The 18,081-nt window shown below is 35.5% G+C and overlaps 1 protein-coding gene across 2 annotated transcripts in view; it reads left to right on the top strand.

Moving 5' to 3' along the window:
* PPME1 (protein phosphatase methylesterase 1) overlaps positions 1 to 18,081 on the top strand; it is a 64,684-nt gene that overhangs the window by 789 nt on the left and 45,814 nt on the right. The window lies entirely within an intron of this gene.

Below are 18,081 nucleotides of genomic sequence, written 5' to 3'. Positions count from 1 at the left end.
GAATAAGAAGATTGTGAGAACTAGGTATTAGAAAAGCTGAGGAAAATAGAAAACATCTGAAGCAGGGTTGGAGAAGAAGAGAGAACTAGGGGTCAGAAGGTTCTAGAGAGAGCTGGTGTAAGAGGCAGATTGAGGGAATGAGGGGGTGACTAGGATATGAGGTATCTTTAAGGGAGAACTGAGAAAGCTTGGGGACAGGCTTAAGGAAAGATGGAGAACATAGTCAGGAGGACTGTTAAGGGTAATGGTAATGTTCTGAGAAGTGAGGGTGAATAATGGGAGGAGTGATGAAGGAGACGGCTGAAGAGCTTAAAGAGTGACGTGGGCTCTTGAGGTTGAGAAATGAGTAGGAATCGGGGTTTAGTGAATGGGAGTACTGCAGAGGCAAGGTTTGGGAAGCTTAAGAGACAGATTTGGGCAGTGATTTTTGCTGGGCAAAAAGTATGGTGGAGACTATGTGCTGGTCTGATAAGACCTCAGAATTAATGAAGCATTGAGAGTAGCCACTAAAATATTTTGATGGAAACCATTTGCTGGGAACAGAGGAGCTATGTTGAAGAGATAAGCTTTTGGAATTTTAGGTTGTTGAATGGCTTGTACCAAGTTAGGCGATACTTAGGTGTAGGAGAGAGAATATGATGAGTTGAACAGGGAAGAGAAAATTGCTGGAAAGCAGAGAATTGAATAAGCAGTTGGTTGTAAGGGATATGTGTAGTATCGAACAGGATTTTGGAGACTAGTGAATGTAAAGAGAAAAGGATTAGAAAGAATACTTAGGTATGAAATAATCAAGATTGTGTGTTTGAGATTCTAGAGATGGGTTGGTAGATACTTTTGGAATAAGGACTAGAGAAACCTTGGGCTATGGAGAGATGTTAGGTATAAAAACTGATCAAAAAGGAGATGAGGTTAGGAAATGCAGTACTATGAAAGTGGGTCCTACAAAAAAGAGAAAGGAGAATCATAAATTAAAACAGTGGGGTGTAGGGGTGGTGAAAATCGTTGGAAAAACCAGGAGGAAGTGTAAAGAAGTAGAGACCTGACTATGATACACAGTAGAAATATGAAAAAGCCTTAATGGAAGAGAAAGATCAGTGGGTGCAAAAGAGGTGGTAGAAGCTTTCATATAATATAAAATGAGATCGTTTTGGCTTTGGAAGACAAAAAGGTAGGACTGTAACATGAATCAGGAGGATCTGGAAACTGATCCACACAGATTATTTGAGAAAATTAACCTGGAGTATGAAATTAATGTAAGATTTATTGTTGTTATGTTTCTTAGTTGATGACTTTCTTAAACAAAAATTTGATCTTTCTGTATACCAGCACTCTGTAAAAAGATAAAAATATTAGCTTTTTAATAAAACTATACATGCTTCAATAAGTTTAATTAGAGCTCAGCTTCTCACTTTGTCAAAACAAGTTCTCTGAAAATGAAGGACTGAAGAAAAATACTAAGGGAAAATCTGATCAGAAGATTGTATAATTGTACCTTATCCTCTTTGAATAGATTCTTTCGTCTTTTTAATCTAGGCCAACTGCTTATCCTGGAAAATAGTTATTTAACAAGATGTTTCTTTATAGTATTGTGAAAAGAAGAGCATATGTTGGTGAATTTTATGTAGTCCTCAAGTAGCTTCTTTTCCTGTATTTTTCTTTCCTACTTCATGTTGGAGTAGAGGCAGGCCTCAGCTAATGTTAGTGATGGTTAGAGACTCTCTCCCTCCTAGGATCATAGAGCTGGAAAAGAGCTTCAAAATGATCTCATCTTACCACTTCACTGTATAGTTGAAGAAACAGGCTCAGAGAATTCTGTATTCTGTAAGGTAAACTAAGAGGCAGGAGACAGTATTTTCTCTTAAGTGAGAAAATAAAAACAAATCTTCCTCATACTAAGGCACCCTAGAAGCTTAGCAGTAAAGCAACTAAGGACTAGAAATTGAATCTGTCAATTCTGGGACCCGCCGTGTTTTCTGGATTCATAGTTGTTTTCCTGGTAATATCCTGTGTATCTTATTTCTTTGCAAATACTCTAGAATTCAGCCTTTCCTTTTCCTCAGTCAGTCCTAATTAAGGAAATCTCACTTCCAGCAGTCTCAAAGCATCCTTCTTTATTTGCTTTTTTCTTCCCATCTTTTCTCACTCCCTGGTCTCTTACTCTCAAGTTGAGCCTGTTCCTTTGACAGTCTTTTATATGACTTACTCTTTCAAATACTTTGCATAAACTTTTGCCTTCAATTTCACTAAACCTTATTTAGATGTGTTTGCATATTCAAGGTGGTTTTGAGTTTATAATTTTTCTTGAGTTTCCATAACTTAGTTTTTCAAATTGAAATGTAATTCCAGAGTATAATGTACTAATGGCAATTCCTTTTTTTAGGGGGGTGGGTAAGAACTATATGCCAGGCATCATAGTAGTAGCTTTATGTATGTTATTTAATCTGCCCACAACCTTGCAATACTAAGAAATTCCCGGCATTTATGTGTAAGAAAATTCGGACTCAGAGATTAAAGGTCACCCAACTAGAATGTGGTAGAACCAGGATTCAAGATAGGTTTAGTTGCTACAATACATTCCCTTTCAGGACACTAACACTTTCTCTTGGATGAGACCCAAAATCCTGGTTTCATTGTTCCTTGATAGATACCAGCAAATGATAGATGCTAAAATAATGGTTTTGAACTTTCTTATTAAAGATTTTGGAGCTACTCTGATCTGGGATCCCTACTTGTAACTGGTATCTTAGGGTTGCCATGACAAAAATACCATAGACTGGGTGGCTTATAACAGAAATTTATTCCTCATTCTGGAGGCCGGGAAGTTCAAGATCAAGATGCTGGCAGATTCTGTGCCTAGTGGGGACTACTTCCGGGTTTGTAGATTGCAGTCTGCCTACTGGGTCCTCACATGGCAGGAGGGGACAATAAGCTACGTGGGATCTCTTTTATATGGGCACTGATCCCATTCCTGAGGGCTATAACTGCATGACCTCATCACCTCCCACAGGCCCCATCTCCAAGTATCATCACATTGGATGTCAGGAGATAACTGAATTTTAGGGGGACACAAACATTGAATCTCTAATGTCTGGTGTGCTTGAGAGGAGTAAGTTTTGGAAGTCACTGCTTTAGTACATTCCATTACCTTTAGAGAGACTATAGATTATTAAAACCTTTCATTTTTAACATATTTTTGCTTTATCAATAGTACTATGTTGTGTTCTTAAATTTCTACAGTGTTTTAATTAGAATATACACATTAGTGCCTTTTTTTGCGTTATTTAAGAGGTAAATCATTAAATAGCAGGTACAGAATTCAAATCCAGACTTCATATTGTTATACTTTGGTGCAAAGAGATTGCTATTTAAAGTGATGTAGATCTGAGTTCGAAGTTCAGTTGGAGTATTTTCATTGGTCAAATCATTTAACCCCTCACAGTCTTGTTTCTTATTGTGCTTACCTTGGAATGCTGTGAGAATGAAATAATACTTGAAAAGCACTTATACTTCCTGACACATAGGCTTTTAAGGAATGATAACTAGTAAATTATTTATATTGAGAGCTCTAACAAAGGCTTATTCTTTGTGAAGTAGGAGCTCTCCTTCAGTTTCTAAGATGTCAGCTTCTTCCCCTCAAGCTGTATGCTTACTCATATCTGATTAGATAGGCCCCTTAGGAAGGCTTATGGAGCTATTCACACAGATGGAGAACTACAGGCTAAAGTGAAGTGAGTTGTTCAGAGACACATTCAGTGACTAGAATTAAATCCTAGTGTTTCTGTTTTTGTTACTATTTTTTAAGAATTAAGTTATAATTCACATACCATTGAATTCACCCTTTTAGAATGTACAGATAGTGGTTTATACTATATTCAAGTTTGTAAAATCATCACCATTCCAGGACATTTTCATCATCCCATAAAGGAACTACTTACCTGTTAGCAGTCACTACCTCCTACCCCAGCCCCTGGCAACCACTAGCCTACTTTGTGTCTCCATGTATTTGCCTGTTCTGGAGAGTTCATGTAACTGACATCATGCAATATGTGGCCTTTTACGACTGGCTCTAACTTGGGTAATGTTTTCAAGGTTCATCCATGTTGAACATGTATTAGTATTTCATTCCTTTTGATTGCTGAATGATATTCCATTGTATAGATGTACCACATTTTATTTACTCATTTATCAGTTGCTGGACACTTGCATTGTTTCTAGCTTTTTGCTATTATGAATAATGCTGCTATATAAGCATTCACATGCACATCTTTTGTGAATATAAGTTTGCATTTCTCTTGGGTAAATACCTGAGAATGGAATTGCTGCATCATATGGTAAATTGTGTTTAACTTTTTAAGAAACTGACAAACTGCTTTCCAAAGTGGGTTTGAAAAATTCTTCATGTATTAGGGATATTTTCTTTTTATAAGTGTTAAAAATATCTTCCCAAGCTGCCTTTTTTACTTTGCTTATGTATTTTTCCCATGTAAAAAGTTTTGTTTTTAAATTTTTATGTGCTCACATTTATCTAGAATGTATGGCTTCTGCTTTTTGAGTCATAGTAAGACATCTCCAACTCCCATGCTGTAAAGGAGCTCATTTTTTTTTTTCAGGACCTGTATGTTTTCTTTCTTTTTTTTTTCATTCATTTTATTTAAAGTTTCTTTTTTTTTTAATTGAAGTATAGTTGATATACAATCATATTGCTTTCAAGTAAAGAACACTGTAGTTCAACAGTTATCCATATTATTAAATCCTCACCCCACTAATACAGCTACTGTCTGTCAACATAGGAAGGTGTTGCAGAATCACTGACTATATTCTCCATGCTATACTATTACCCCCGTGACTAACCTACATTATGATTGAGAATTTTTATGCCCCTTTATCTCCCTCAATCTCCCTACCCACTCACCCCAACCCCTCTCCAATGGTAACCACCAGTCACATCTGAGTGTCTGTGAATCTACTGCTGTTTTGCTTGTTCTGTTTTGCTTTGTATTTATATTTCACTGAGCATAATACCTTCTAGATCTATCCATGTTGCTGCAAATAGGATTTCTTTTTTAATGGCTGAATAATATTCCACTATGTGTATGTATCACATCTTCCTTATCCATTCATCTATTGATGGACACTTAGGTTGCTTCCATATCTAGCTGTTGTAAATAATGCAGCAGTAAACATAGGGGTGCGTGTATCTTTTTGAATCAGGGATTTTGTTTTCTTCAGGTAAATTCCAAAAAGTAGAATTACTGGGTCAAATGGTATTTCTATTTTTCCTTGACAGCATTTGTTGTTTCTTGTCTTTTGGAGTGGGTATTCTGACTGGTGTGAAGTGATATCTCATTGCGGTTTTGATTTGCATTTCCCTGATGATTAGCAATGTGGAACATTTTTTCATGTGCATAGATTTCCATCATTTTCTTCGTTGGAAAAATATCTGTTCAGATCCTCCACCCATTTTTTAACCGGGTTATTTGTTTTTTTGGTTTTGAGTTGTGTGAGCTCTTTATATATTTTGGATGTTAACCCCTTATCAAATCAATCATTTCTAATATATCCTCCTGTACTGTAGGTTGCCTTTTCTGCTGGTGGTGTCCTTTTCTGTACAAAGGTTTTTACTTTGATGTAGTCCCCCTTGTTCATTTTTTATTTTGTTTCCCTTGCCTGAGGAGATGTGTCCAGGAAAAAATTGTTCATACTATGTTCAGGAGATTTTTGCCTATGTTTTCTTCTAAGAGTTTTGTGGTTTCATGACTTAAATTCAAGTCTTTGATCCATTTCAACTTTACTTTTGTGTATGGACTTAGGCAGTAATCCAGTTTCATTCTCTTGCATGTAGCTGTCCAGTTTTCCCAACACCAGTTATTGAAGAGCTGTCTTTTTCCCATTGTGTATTCATGGCTCCTTTATTGTATCTTAATTAATTGACTTAATATGTATGGATTTATATCTGGACTCTGTTCAATTGATTTGAGTCTGTTTGTGCCAGCACCATACTGTTTTGATTATTATAGCTTTGTAGTATAGCTTGAAGTCATGAAGTGTAATCCCCCCAGCTTTGTTCTTCTTTCTTAGGATTAATTTGACTATTTGGGGTCTTTTGTGATTCCATATGAATTTTAAAACTATTTGTTCTAGTTTATTGAAAAATGCTGTTGGAATTTTGATAGGGATTGCATTGAATCTGTAAATTGATTTGGGCAGGATGGTCATTTTGACAATATTAATCTTCCTATCCATAAGCGTGGGATAGATTTCCACTTATTTGTGTCTTCTATAATTTCTCTCATGAGTGTCTCAGAGTTTTCAGAGTATAGGTCTTTCACTTCCTTGGTTAGGTTTATTCCCAGGTATTTTATTCTTTTTGGTGCAGTTTTACGTCTAAAGTTTTTCTTGATGAGCAATGTGAGAAATTTTATCTTTATCCACAAGCTAACACTTGTTGTCGGTTGTTGTAACACTATTCATTAAAAAGTCCTTTCCCCTTATGTAATTTCATCTAAAAAAGAAAAAGTCTTCTTCCCCACTGAACAAAATGATATCTTTATCATGTAACAAATTTCCACATAGATTTGGGTTGGTGTATGCGGTTTCTTTACTTTTCCATTGGCCTGTCTATTTATGTGCCACTACAACACTTTTAATTGGAGAGGCATTAGTAACATGTTCTAACAGATGGCAGAGGCAGCCTCCCCCTCATTCTTTTTAATGATTTTCCTGGCTCCTCTTACTGGTTTTTTCTTACAAATAAACTTTGTAATCAAGTAGACTAGTGCCAGAAAAAAATCCTGATGGTATTTTTATTGAGATTAAATTAAATATGTAAATTAACTTAGAATAAACATTTTTATGATACTGAGTCTTCCTTGAAGAAATATGGTGTCTTTCAATTTGTATGAATCCCTTTTGAAGGAAAAATATTTGAGATCCCAAGTATTGTACTAAGTTGTATTTAATGTAATGTTACTTAAATATGAACAAAATAAAGCTGGGAATAAATTCCTTATGTATAAGAGTAATGTACAAATTACTCTTACATAATTATAAACTCAACAGATTTATTATTAAATATAATTAAACCTACAAAATTCTGCCAATTCAAATCAGCAATATTACATTCATATGAAATAATCTAATTTGCTGTTAAGAACCTACTGTGGTTTAAACCAAAGGATACTTATTAATAGGAAGTTCCAAAGTTGATTTAGTCATTCAACTGTATCATTCAAACCCAGGCTTTTTGCATTCTTTCTTTTGCCATCCTTAGAAATGTTGGCTTTTTCTGTCTTCCTTGTCACTTTATGGTTGTAGGATGGCTGCTGCAACTCCAGTTGCATCTTACCATTATCTGTATTTCTAAACAAAAAGGAAAGAACAATAGCAAAGGCCTTTTCCCAGCTAAGCTTGTCTTTTTTTTTTCTCCCTAGACGGGGAAGCTCCCTACAGAGTTTTCCCATAGGTCTCCTTGTCCAGAACTGATTCACATGTCCAGAACTGGTCACTGGAAATATGGAATCAGATTACTATAACAGGTTTACACCAATACTGATTCATTGCTTTGGGCTGGGGGAAAGATAGTAAGAGATCTCCATTAGCTACTAAAAACAAATCTGAATTCTGTTAGAGAATAAAGGTGGTGGGAAGTAGGGAGGGACAGCCTGGAGTACACTGTAAACAGCATCTCTGCCTGGAGTTCCAGTGTTAAGGGGACATAGTGATCTTCTGACTTTAAATTCCCCACTGTTTTCTGCATAGGTATAGGAAGTGATTGCATTCTCTCCCTTTTCTCCCCATTGTGCCAGATTTGAGCCCTTAGACCTAAGTAAATGTCCACTTTCCATGTTGCTAGGCTTATTGTCAGCAAATCTCTTTCTTCTTAGTGTCTCCAAAATTGGATAATTTGATTTTATTTTTTAAACCTAATGAGCCCTCCTTGTTACATTACTTAATGTCAGATTTGAGAAAACACCTCTGGTTGGTTAGGAAAAACTTGCTTCGTGCTAGGAAATTGTTCCTTTTAGAGAATAAAGTTTTAATTAATAGCACTGTTAAAAGGGTGGTCTGCTTATATGCCACACTTAGATGTTCTTCGAAATACAGTATTGACAACCAGTCTAAGCCCATACTACCAATATATTTTGAAGATTGAATAAGAGATTATGTGGAAAATTCTTGTCATTCTAAACTGTAGCAGAAGGCTGCAGTTGTTTACTATCAGTCCTTTTCCAACCTGCCTTTGTGGGTGTCCTTTGCCATGGACCTTTTCCAGGTGTTAAGTGGAAATCCTGTCTCTGCCAATAATAAGCCATGTGGCTGTGGTTAAGTTATTTTTCTTTTTTCTGGTCCTCACTATTATAGTGTAGTGGAAAGAATACTTTGTCATCAGACAGACCCAAATTCAGTCCTCCAGTGCTCCTCACTGGAACTCCAGTGCTCCTGAAAGTGGTTCTGGACAAGTTATTTTACATCTTTGAGCCTGTATTTCCCCATCTTTAAACTGGGGATACTCGCAGAATTCAATACACAGCTTGATACATAACAGACAGCTCATTGTTCCCTTCCATGAAGATTTGGGTTAGATGATCTCTAATAGCCTGATCTAGTAAGTAGTTCTTAGAATTTAAGTCTGCTGCTTTAATCACGTGGACTTACGTAAGCACTGCAAAATACTACCACCCCAGATAGCCATCTGGTCACCTTCTTTCCATTCTCTTCAAAATACTGATAATGAGGACTTTTATTTTTGAAGCAGTGGTGCCTTGATTTAAATAGCTGGCTGCAATTAAACTTCAGTATTTTGCCTCCACTACAAGACTGGAGAATTTGTAACAGCAGTGACTACTCTGCAGCTTGTGACTCATTAGTAACTCTTAATGGACTTCAGCAGCATAGGAGATGTTGGAGTGTTTTATGCCTGTTTGGATTTGAGACAGTCACTTAAAAACATATGACTTGTGTTTATTTCTTGTTCTCTAAGAAGGTAGAGAAAATTTTTCCTCCCTTCTTAGCAGTTGATCATGTAATTTTAGGCAGGCAGCACATCTTCTATACTCCCACCCTTCTGTAAAATGTATCCCTCTGGCTTGTGATACTATTGGTTAACTGTCTACTCCTCAAGACTGTGAGCTTTTTAAAGGAAGGAATTGTGTTTTAATTTCGCTGGTGCCTAACATGCTGGCTAGTTAAGTGAATGAGAAACCCAAATCCTGTACCTATTTAGCCTCATTCTTATACGATCAACCTTATTGCCTCACCAGTTGCATTAAGATGGCATAACTAAAGCTGTACTCTCTTTCTTCTGAAAGCTGTTTGACTTTCACTTCATAACATAATGGAATTTATACTTTATTCAATACCAGCATTCAGGTAAAGTGTGTTGTGAATGCTTACAAATACCTTGTCTTAATTTGAGATTCAAAATGCATAGTTGAACTTATACTTGGCATTAGTCTCTTCATGTAAAGATTCATACCTATTACTTGATTTTGTTTTATCACAATTTGACAGTTTACCTCTTCTGATTCCCTTAACCTGCAAGCAAGTTTATTACTTTGCAGGCAAATGTCAGTTAGCAATTATTTTCAAACCACCTGCATTTTATAGGATTGGGTTTTTCTGCCCTTGCTCAATTTATCTCTTATTCTCTAAGAGTGAAGACTATTTTCTGAAGGTGCTACCTATGTATTGGTAATTCTACCAAGTATAGAAACAAGAGCAAGCAGTCTACTATTAAAGCTAGCATTAAAAGCTCTCCATATTTGGGAAACTACCTGAAGAAAATGAAATCATTAATTTGAAAAGATATACACACCCCTGTTTATGCAGCATTATTTACAATAGCCAAGATACGGAAGCAACCAAAGGGTACATCAATAGATTAATGGATAAAGAAGATGTGGTACACATATACAATGGAATATTATTCAGCATAAATAAGAAATAAATCTTGTCTTTTGTGACAACCTGAATGGACCTAGAGGTTGCTAAGTGAAACAAGTCAAAGATCAATACCGTATGGTTTTATTTACATGTGGAATCTGAAAAATGAAACAAATGAACAAACAAAACAGAAATAGACTCATAAACACAGTGAATGGATAGTTATTGGGGTAGGGATGGGTGAAATATGTGAAGGAGATAGGCACAAAGTTCAAATTATAAAATAGTAACAGATGGAAATATAGCATAAGGAATATAGCTCATAATCTAGTTTCTTTCTGTCGTGGCAGATGGTAACTACTCTTATGGTGAGCACTTAATGTATATAATTGCTGAATCACTAAATTCATCTGAAACCAATATAATGTATATATTTCAATAAATATTGATTATGAAAAAAAGAAAATAAAAGCTCTTCATAGTCGTGTTCTATGCAATGTTAATTCCCTAAATGTTTCTTGCAGTTACCAGTTGCTAAGTTAATTTTATCTGCAGTGCCTTCCATGTTCACTTTTTCAAGTTCTACCCATCCTTTATAAACCATGAAGCACTTTCAGACTGTTCTAGCTAACTCATTTTGCTCTGTCCCTCCTCTGAGCATCTATCACACTTTGTCATTTCCACTCACTCGCCAATTATTGTGCATTACTACTTGGCATTGCATGTTTTAAATTGTCATGTCAAATTTAACTATAGTAATTTAAATTGGTTATTACCATTATTAATTATCATAATTTATATTTCACAGGTTTCAAGTTTCTCCAGTAAAATTGGAGGCCCTAGAGTATAGGGGTCTTTGTTCTATTTCTTTGCATTTTCTACGGTAGCACAGTTAATTGCTCTTCTAAAATTTGATTTAATGGACATGTGCCACACAACATTCATTCAAAATAAGATCCTGAAGCTTTTCCTGCCCTGATCTTTCCATTTTCTGTCCTTTTGTACTACCTATACCTGTTTATATCAGGAATTGGCAGACCTTTTCTGTAAAGGGTCAGGTAGTATTTTATGCTTTGCAGGCTGTACAGTTTCTGTAGCAACTTCTCAACTATGCTGTTGTAGGGTGAAAACCATAGACCATATGTAAATGAATGTGATTATATTCCAACAACACTTGTCGACACCAAAATTTGAATTTCTCCTAATTTTCTCATACTAAACATTATTCTCTTTTTTCCCCAATCTTTTAGAAATGTAACGACCATTCTTAGCTCAAAAGCAGGCAGTGGCTGGATTTGCCCACAGGCAATAGCTTTCCAACCCCGTATCAATACTACTTAGTTTCATACTTCTGCTGTTTTATAATAGAACAAATATAGGTTTTAAATCTATAAACTAGGATTCTCTCCTGGCTTTATTTACTATATAATAGTTAACTGGTGCAGGCTAAAATGTGGGTAATATTAGCCTTAAGTTGTATTTGAGGAGAAAGAGATGATAGATTTGTGGAATCATTTAAATTGTAAAGCTTTACAATGGAAGCTTACTTACTGTATTTCATAAATTCTAAGATACATTTCTTTTCATGTTTAAAGTGATAGTGTGTTAATAGTTGCTGTTGGTCAGATAACAGCCCTAGTTTGGTTCTCATTGCCTGTGTATAAGAGAACACCAAAACTGGTATCCAAGAGTTGCAAAATAGGTTTTGGCAGCTTGGAAGAAAATTCTGGAAACAAAAGTAGCGGAACACTCTTAAGCACTAAGAACTGAATGTTTATGAGACACGATGGCCGTTCAATCAGATGAGTTAAGCAATATTTCTAAGTAAGAGTCAAAAGTAAGGTACCTCTCTATGTAATGGTAGTCAGTACATGAGCTGGCATTTACTTTTAAGAGATACTCCATCACCAGTGTTCTTGTGAGGCATAGAGGACTATGCTATAGTGATTCAGAAGAGAAAAGGACTCTTCATTATGAAGAAATTGGCTAGGAATACCTTAAGTATTTTAATTTGCTCTCATTTTCCTTTTCATATATACCCATAATATGAAGAATCAGTAGAAGTATAAAGAACTTTTTCAAGAAATACAAAATAAATTCTAAGTGTTGTGTCATACTTTAATTGGTAGCTCTTTTTCTTAGTGATGGGTAAAATTTGGTTCATCTTACAACTTGGTAGTGCCTTGTATATACAATTTTTCATCTATTCTACTAACAACTAGATTATGATCTACTTGTTTAATCTTCCCTAATGTAATTGAAAACTCCTTTTCTGTTTTATTTACTTACCCCAAATTTGTTAGCACACAGGAGCTCAATAAACACTTGATGAATGAATGAATGATGCTCAGATACAGCAGACATGACACTTTTTCAACAATTTAGGATTGTCCACTCTAAATTTAGTAGGGAAGTAAAATGGGAGAGAAGAGCCATAGACTTGTTGAGTGTAGAAGTGAGGTTTTAAAACTGTGACTATTGACAGCATGCAAAAATAAACTTATGCTCTATTTATATCCTCCTATGAGTCCTTATTTATGTCCTTCTATGTATCTTCTGTTAAAAAAAATATAGATGAAGTTGTTGTGAGGATTAAATTTAATAATGCTTGTAAAGTGCCTTGCACAAGTACATGCATGTCTGGTTTGTTTTATTAATCCTACTCATCCCTTTAATTAAACCAGCTTTTCCTTAAGCATAAGAACCATGGTTCAGGATATAAATATGTATCACTTCAAATCAGTTTTCTGTGTTAATCACATAAACAGCATCATTATTATTAGCTGAATTTCATCACAAATAGCATTTTAGCATATTATGGCTAAGTAGGCTTGGGGGTGGAGCTACCCAGAGAATCCACCAATATTTTGTAATACTGTTAATCAAGAAATGTACAAGTTTTCCCAACAGCCTATTACAAATGTTTGGAATATAAACCCATTTTTAATTTGGAAAATCTCTATACTAACATTTTTCACTGAATATTGGAAAATTGTAATCTTTTATTGGTTATTAGAGGATTTGTACTTTTGCCTCTTCCCTATCCAAGCCATTGTTTAATAAGGATAATACTTCGGATTTTTATAACATTTGATTTAGCAGAATCTTCACAACAGAAATCATCTTTGTGACTTCTTCCTGACCTGATTCCATTCCTGTAAGGGTCCCAAACAAGATTGGATGTTCCATCTGTAAGCTCTGATGGTATGCCAGGCTGATTTCTGTCATAGCCGTAGTATACAGTGACTGTTCACATACCTGTTCCCTCCCTCACCAGGTATGAGCTCTTTGAGGGCAAGAACAAAATTGTATTCATCAGTGGGAACTTAACAGTCTGCTGATCACCCTCATGCCTAGGAAGTATGTCAAGGCCTGCCATACAGGGCATACTCAGATGTTTCTTTAATTGCACTGGAATTAAATTAGCTGCTTATATATGCAGGTTGTGACTGGAAATAGGCTCTAAAATAATTGCCCTAAAGATATTTGCTGTCTGTCTATGAAATATGTCTTTTACTCTTGATCATCATGGCATTCAGATGAGTCTGGGGAGGGGATTATGTGGTCTTTGGTTCTGAAATACATTTCATTAGAGTCTTCTATATGGACTTTATTGGCTTTTAAACTCTGATCCTAAATTGCTTGCTTTTTTCCTGTTGTACTATCTAGGCAGAATAGTAGCTTATATAAGTTCTAATCACTGAATACAGCCACACACAGTGATTTTAAGAGTAAACAACTACATTGAGCCCCGGCAAAACATCAGAAAGCCTTGTATTCTGTTTTCATGCTTTCATTACTGATGTCTCAGTGCTTGTGTTTTGTTTGAGGCTAGATCATTTTAGTAAAGTTGTCATTAGATCCTTTTTTCTCTTTACTTTTGGGGTTTTGGAAAAAAATGATTAATTATGTTGTTCTTAAGTTGGGTGAATGGAGGAAATAAAATGCAGAAATTTTTCTAACTTAGGTAAAGCTGAATTCTTTATTATTAGAGGTATAAGATTATAGTTGTTCTTCCTGTGCTGTAGTAGTCTGTCTTTATCCATCGATTGAAAGTGAAGTATATTTTTGTGTGATCTGACTCAGAAGATTAGAAGTTCTCATAGATTAAGTATCTTATCTGAAAGCAGTTTTAAATGAAGCAAGGTTTTATTCATTTGTTTGAAACCACATCATACATTGGGCCATAAGTATCTCTTGTTTTATCAAATGCAGGACATTGTGTGAAATGCTACTATTTCCATTTTTTAATTCCATGATGCCCAGTTAACAATTAACCATTCTCAGCAATGGCCAATACTGAAAGCAATAGGAATAGGATCTAGGATTTTCAAGCATATGGTAAATAAATATTTAGTAAGTTGGAACTCTTTAAAAAGGTTTCTGCTGTTCTCACTCTGTGAATGTCATCAGAGAAACTTGAGAGTTGTCCTTTGATTCCTCCTCCTCACTCCACCTTCCTGCTTCCTTCCATCATTATCACTACAGTTGTAAACCTTGTCTTTCTACTTAGTTTCTCTGGAACTCAGGCTTGCTACAAGTGTCCTTTACCAATCACTATCCCTACAGCAGGAATCAATCCTCTTCCACTTCTCTTGGAGATACCTGGGTACTCATTGCAAGCTTTGGTAATTTCAGGAATGGAGATCCTAGTATTATTTTGAGAGTAATATTGTAACTGACAAAAAAGTGACCCTAAGAATAAGATTCCAGGTCAGCTACTTTCTATGGTCTTTGATAAGCTAGTTAACTTCCCTTGGCTTTAGTTTTGTCCTTTGCAAAATAGGGATGATAGTAACTACCCCAGAGAAGAGTTATAGAAATCAATTCAAGTGTTTATCTCCATTCTCTTCCCAACCCCATTAAATTACAGTAAAATAATTTAGAAAAAGGAATAAAACCAAAGGACAAAGAGGAGGCAGGAAGATAAGATACCAACAAAATTTAGGAAGGTAGCAGTTTGAAGAATATTAACTCTCTAACAGAGCAGAGTAAACTGAAAACTACCCACAGAAGGCGTATGAAAGTGCAAGCTCATTCATAATATAACTCCATAAAGGTTGAGGAATTGTAGGTGCTAAGTGCCTCTGAAAGAGGACCAAAAATAGGAAGACTGGTTGAAAACCTGTATAAGGCACCATTAGACTCTCAGATCTTCCCTTTTCCCTCAGTCTGATGGGAGACAGTTTTCTAGAGACACTGGCAGAAAACAATCCCTGATATAGAATTTCTATACCTAGGAAAACTGTCAGTCAAGTATGAAAATGGGGGGGTAACAGCACTTTCTAAAATGCAATTTCAAAATTAATCCTCCTTTCTCAGGAAGTCGATGGAGAATGTGTTCCATCAAAGAGAATTCATCAAGAAAACTACTGGATATGGGAATCAGGGATTCAACACAGGAGAAAAGCAAGAGAAATTCACAGGGTGATGGTGAAATGGCAGCAATTCATCATGTCCAGAGAGCAGGCAGTCCCAATTTGAGCAGATGAATGAAAGGTGTTGGGAATGGAAGTTTCCAAAGAAAAAGTGGACCTGATAGATTATTTAATGCAATTGACCATATTAAGAGAAGTTTTACAGATTTCTCAAGGTTCTTTTTTTAATTAAAAAAATATATTGTAAAATATACATATAGAAAGGTGTTTAAAATATATATGAACAGCTCAAAGAAGAATAAAATAAATTACCAACTATCTACCACCTCACTTATGAAACAAAATTATTAGCACTTTAGAAGCTCTTTGCCTCTTCCAGGAGTACCTCCACTCTCCATAGTCTTGAATTGCATATTTATCATTCCCTTGCTTTTCTTTTTTTTAAAAATTTTTATTAAGGTATTATTGATATACACTCTTATGAATGTTTCAAATGAAAAACAATGTGGTCATTACATTCACCCATAGTATCAAGTCCCCACCCATACCCCATTACAGTCACTGTCCATCAGTGTAGTAAGATGCCACAGATTCACTATTTGCCTTCTCTGTGCTACACTGTCTTCCCCGTGACCCCCACACACCATGTGTACTAAACTTAATACCCCTCAATTCCCTCTCCTTCCCTCCCCCACTGCCCTCCTACACCCCTCCCCTTTGGTAACCACTAGTCCCTTCTTGGAGTCTCTGAGTCTGCTGCTATTTTGTTCCTTCAGTTTTGCTTCGTTGTTATATCCCTTGCTTTTCTTTATAGTTTTACCACCTATGCATGTAATTATAAAAAAGATATTACTTGGTGTTGCCCGTTTTTGAACTTTATTATTAATGGAGTTATACTGCATCTATTCTCCTATGCTTATTTCATTCTGTAAATATTTTTGAGATCCATCCATGTTATTGCATATAATTCTAGCACGTCATCTTTACTGCTATGCCATATTCCATTGTCTGAATATATATATATATATATATTCACAGTTTATATATTCCACTGGTGATATACATTTTTGCTTACTCTTTAATTCTTTTATGGAAATGCTTCTGTGAACATCCTTTTATATGTAGCTTATCTGTGAACATCCTTTTATGTGTATCTCAGTGCCTGTGTGCAGATGTTTCTGTATAAAATGAAACTACTAGATTAAAGGACTGTTCAGTTTTCCCAGGTGATGCCTCACTGTTTTCCAAAGTTCTCCGATTTACACATCTACCAGCAGTGGATGACAGTTCCATCTGAGCCAGATCCTCAGCAATACCTGGTGTCATCTGGCTTCTTAGAGTTTGCCAACATAATGGTATGAAATTATACCTTACTGTGATTTAAAATTTTACGTCTCTGTGAGTTAATTAGGAGCTTTTCCATATGTCTATGGGTTCTTTGTGTTTCCTTTCTTTGTGAAATGTCTTACTAAATGTTTTCTGCACATGAAAAGGTTTTGGGCATCAATTTATGATACTTTAATAGAAAATGGAGTGAACAAAATGAGAGACAATTATTCTGTAAAAAGGAAAAAGTTGTATAAGAAAATATGTAATTAGTATATTATGTGGCTCTGCTGTGAACAGTATTTCTGTAACAAGTAACATTTATGAAGCACTTATTATGTGCCTATTTGTAATTACTTTCCAGAGCTTACAGTTGAGGAAATTAAGGCAGAGATTAACTTGTAATGGTCACAAAGCTGTAACTATTGGAAATGAAACTTAAAGTAAGATAATCTGTACATAGCCATAGTATACAAACTGAAAAGTTTAAAAAAAAACTTTTTAGTTATCCTAATGCCATTTGTTGGAAAGGCTGTTCTTTCCCCAGTGAATTGTCTTGGCCCCTTTGTTGAAAATCTGTTGGCTGTAAATGTTAGAGCTTATTTCTGGACTCTCAGTTCTGTTTGATCAGTCTATATGTCTATTCTCATACTTGCACCACAGTCTTGATTAGTGTGGCTTTTAGTGTCCCATTTCCTTTTACTGGAAACCTTATGAGTTTCAGTAAGGAGGAACCTGTTTATTAACCTCAAAGCCTATTAATAATAATAATCATAATAAATGCTGATTGAGACACTAGGCTTTATGCACATAGCTCATTTCATGTCAACAGATGTGTCAATACGTCAGGCTGTGAGAGTGCATTGGTGAACAGATGTCTCTTATGGATCTCATATTAGTAACAAATTAGATGGAATGAACTGGAGGATAACAAATATAGGAGCAAACTAACTTTAGAAAATGATTAGTTCTATGATAAAACAAAACAAGCTAACTTAAGAGTAACCAAGGGATAAGAAGGCTACTCTAACCCTCATAACAATCCCTATAAAATTTGTAATACAACCCCATCTGACATGAAGAAGCTCAGCTTTAGAGAAGTTAAGTGACTTGCCCAAGTTCACACAATTGAAAAAGGCAGAACTGGGTTATGAAAACAAACTAGTTATTAGCAGATGGAAAATTAATTAAGGTTTAGGAAGTGTTAAGGGTGCAGTATTTCCTTATTCCTTGCTTCCTTTTGTATTTTTCCTCTTTCTGCTGGAAAGAGGTTATTAAGGTCAAAGGATATGCCAAGGGTTTTAATATGGAATTCATAGATGGATTTCTTGAAGCCAGTGGACTTGTATGCAAAATATATTTGTGTGAACTTTTTTCTAGAGTATGTTTCATAGCATTTGTCAGATTCTGAACAAGTCTGTGATAATAGCAAAGGGTCCATAAACACATTGATTTGTGTGGTGTAGACAGAAGCCATATTTCCTTTATGTCTCTT

The sequence above is a fragment of the Manis javanica genome, chromosome 11, assembly GCF_040802235.1.
Source record: "Manis javanica isolate MJ-LG chromosome 11, MJ_LKY, whole genome shotgun sequence".
Classification (NCBI taxonomy): domain Eukaryota; kingdom Metazoa; phylum Chordata; class Mammalia; order Pholidota; family Manidae; genus Manis; species Manis javanica.
The sequence above is the reverse complement of the archived record's forward strand: the minus strand, read 5'-3'. Positions and strand labels throughout refer to the sequence as shown.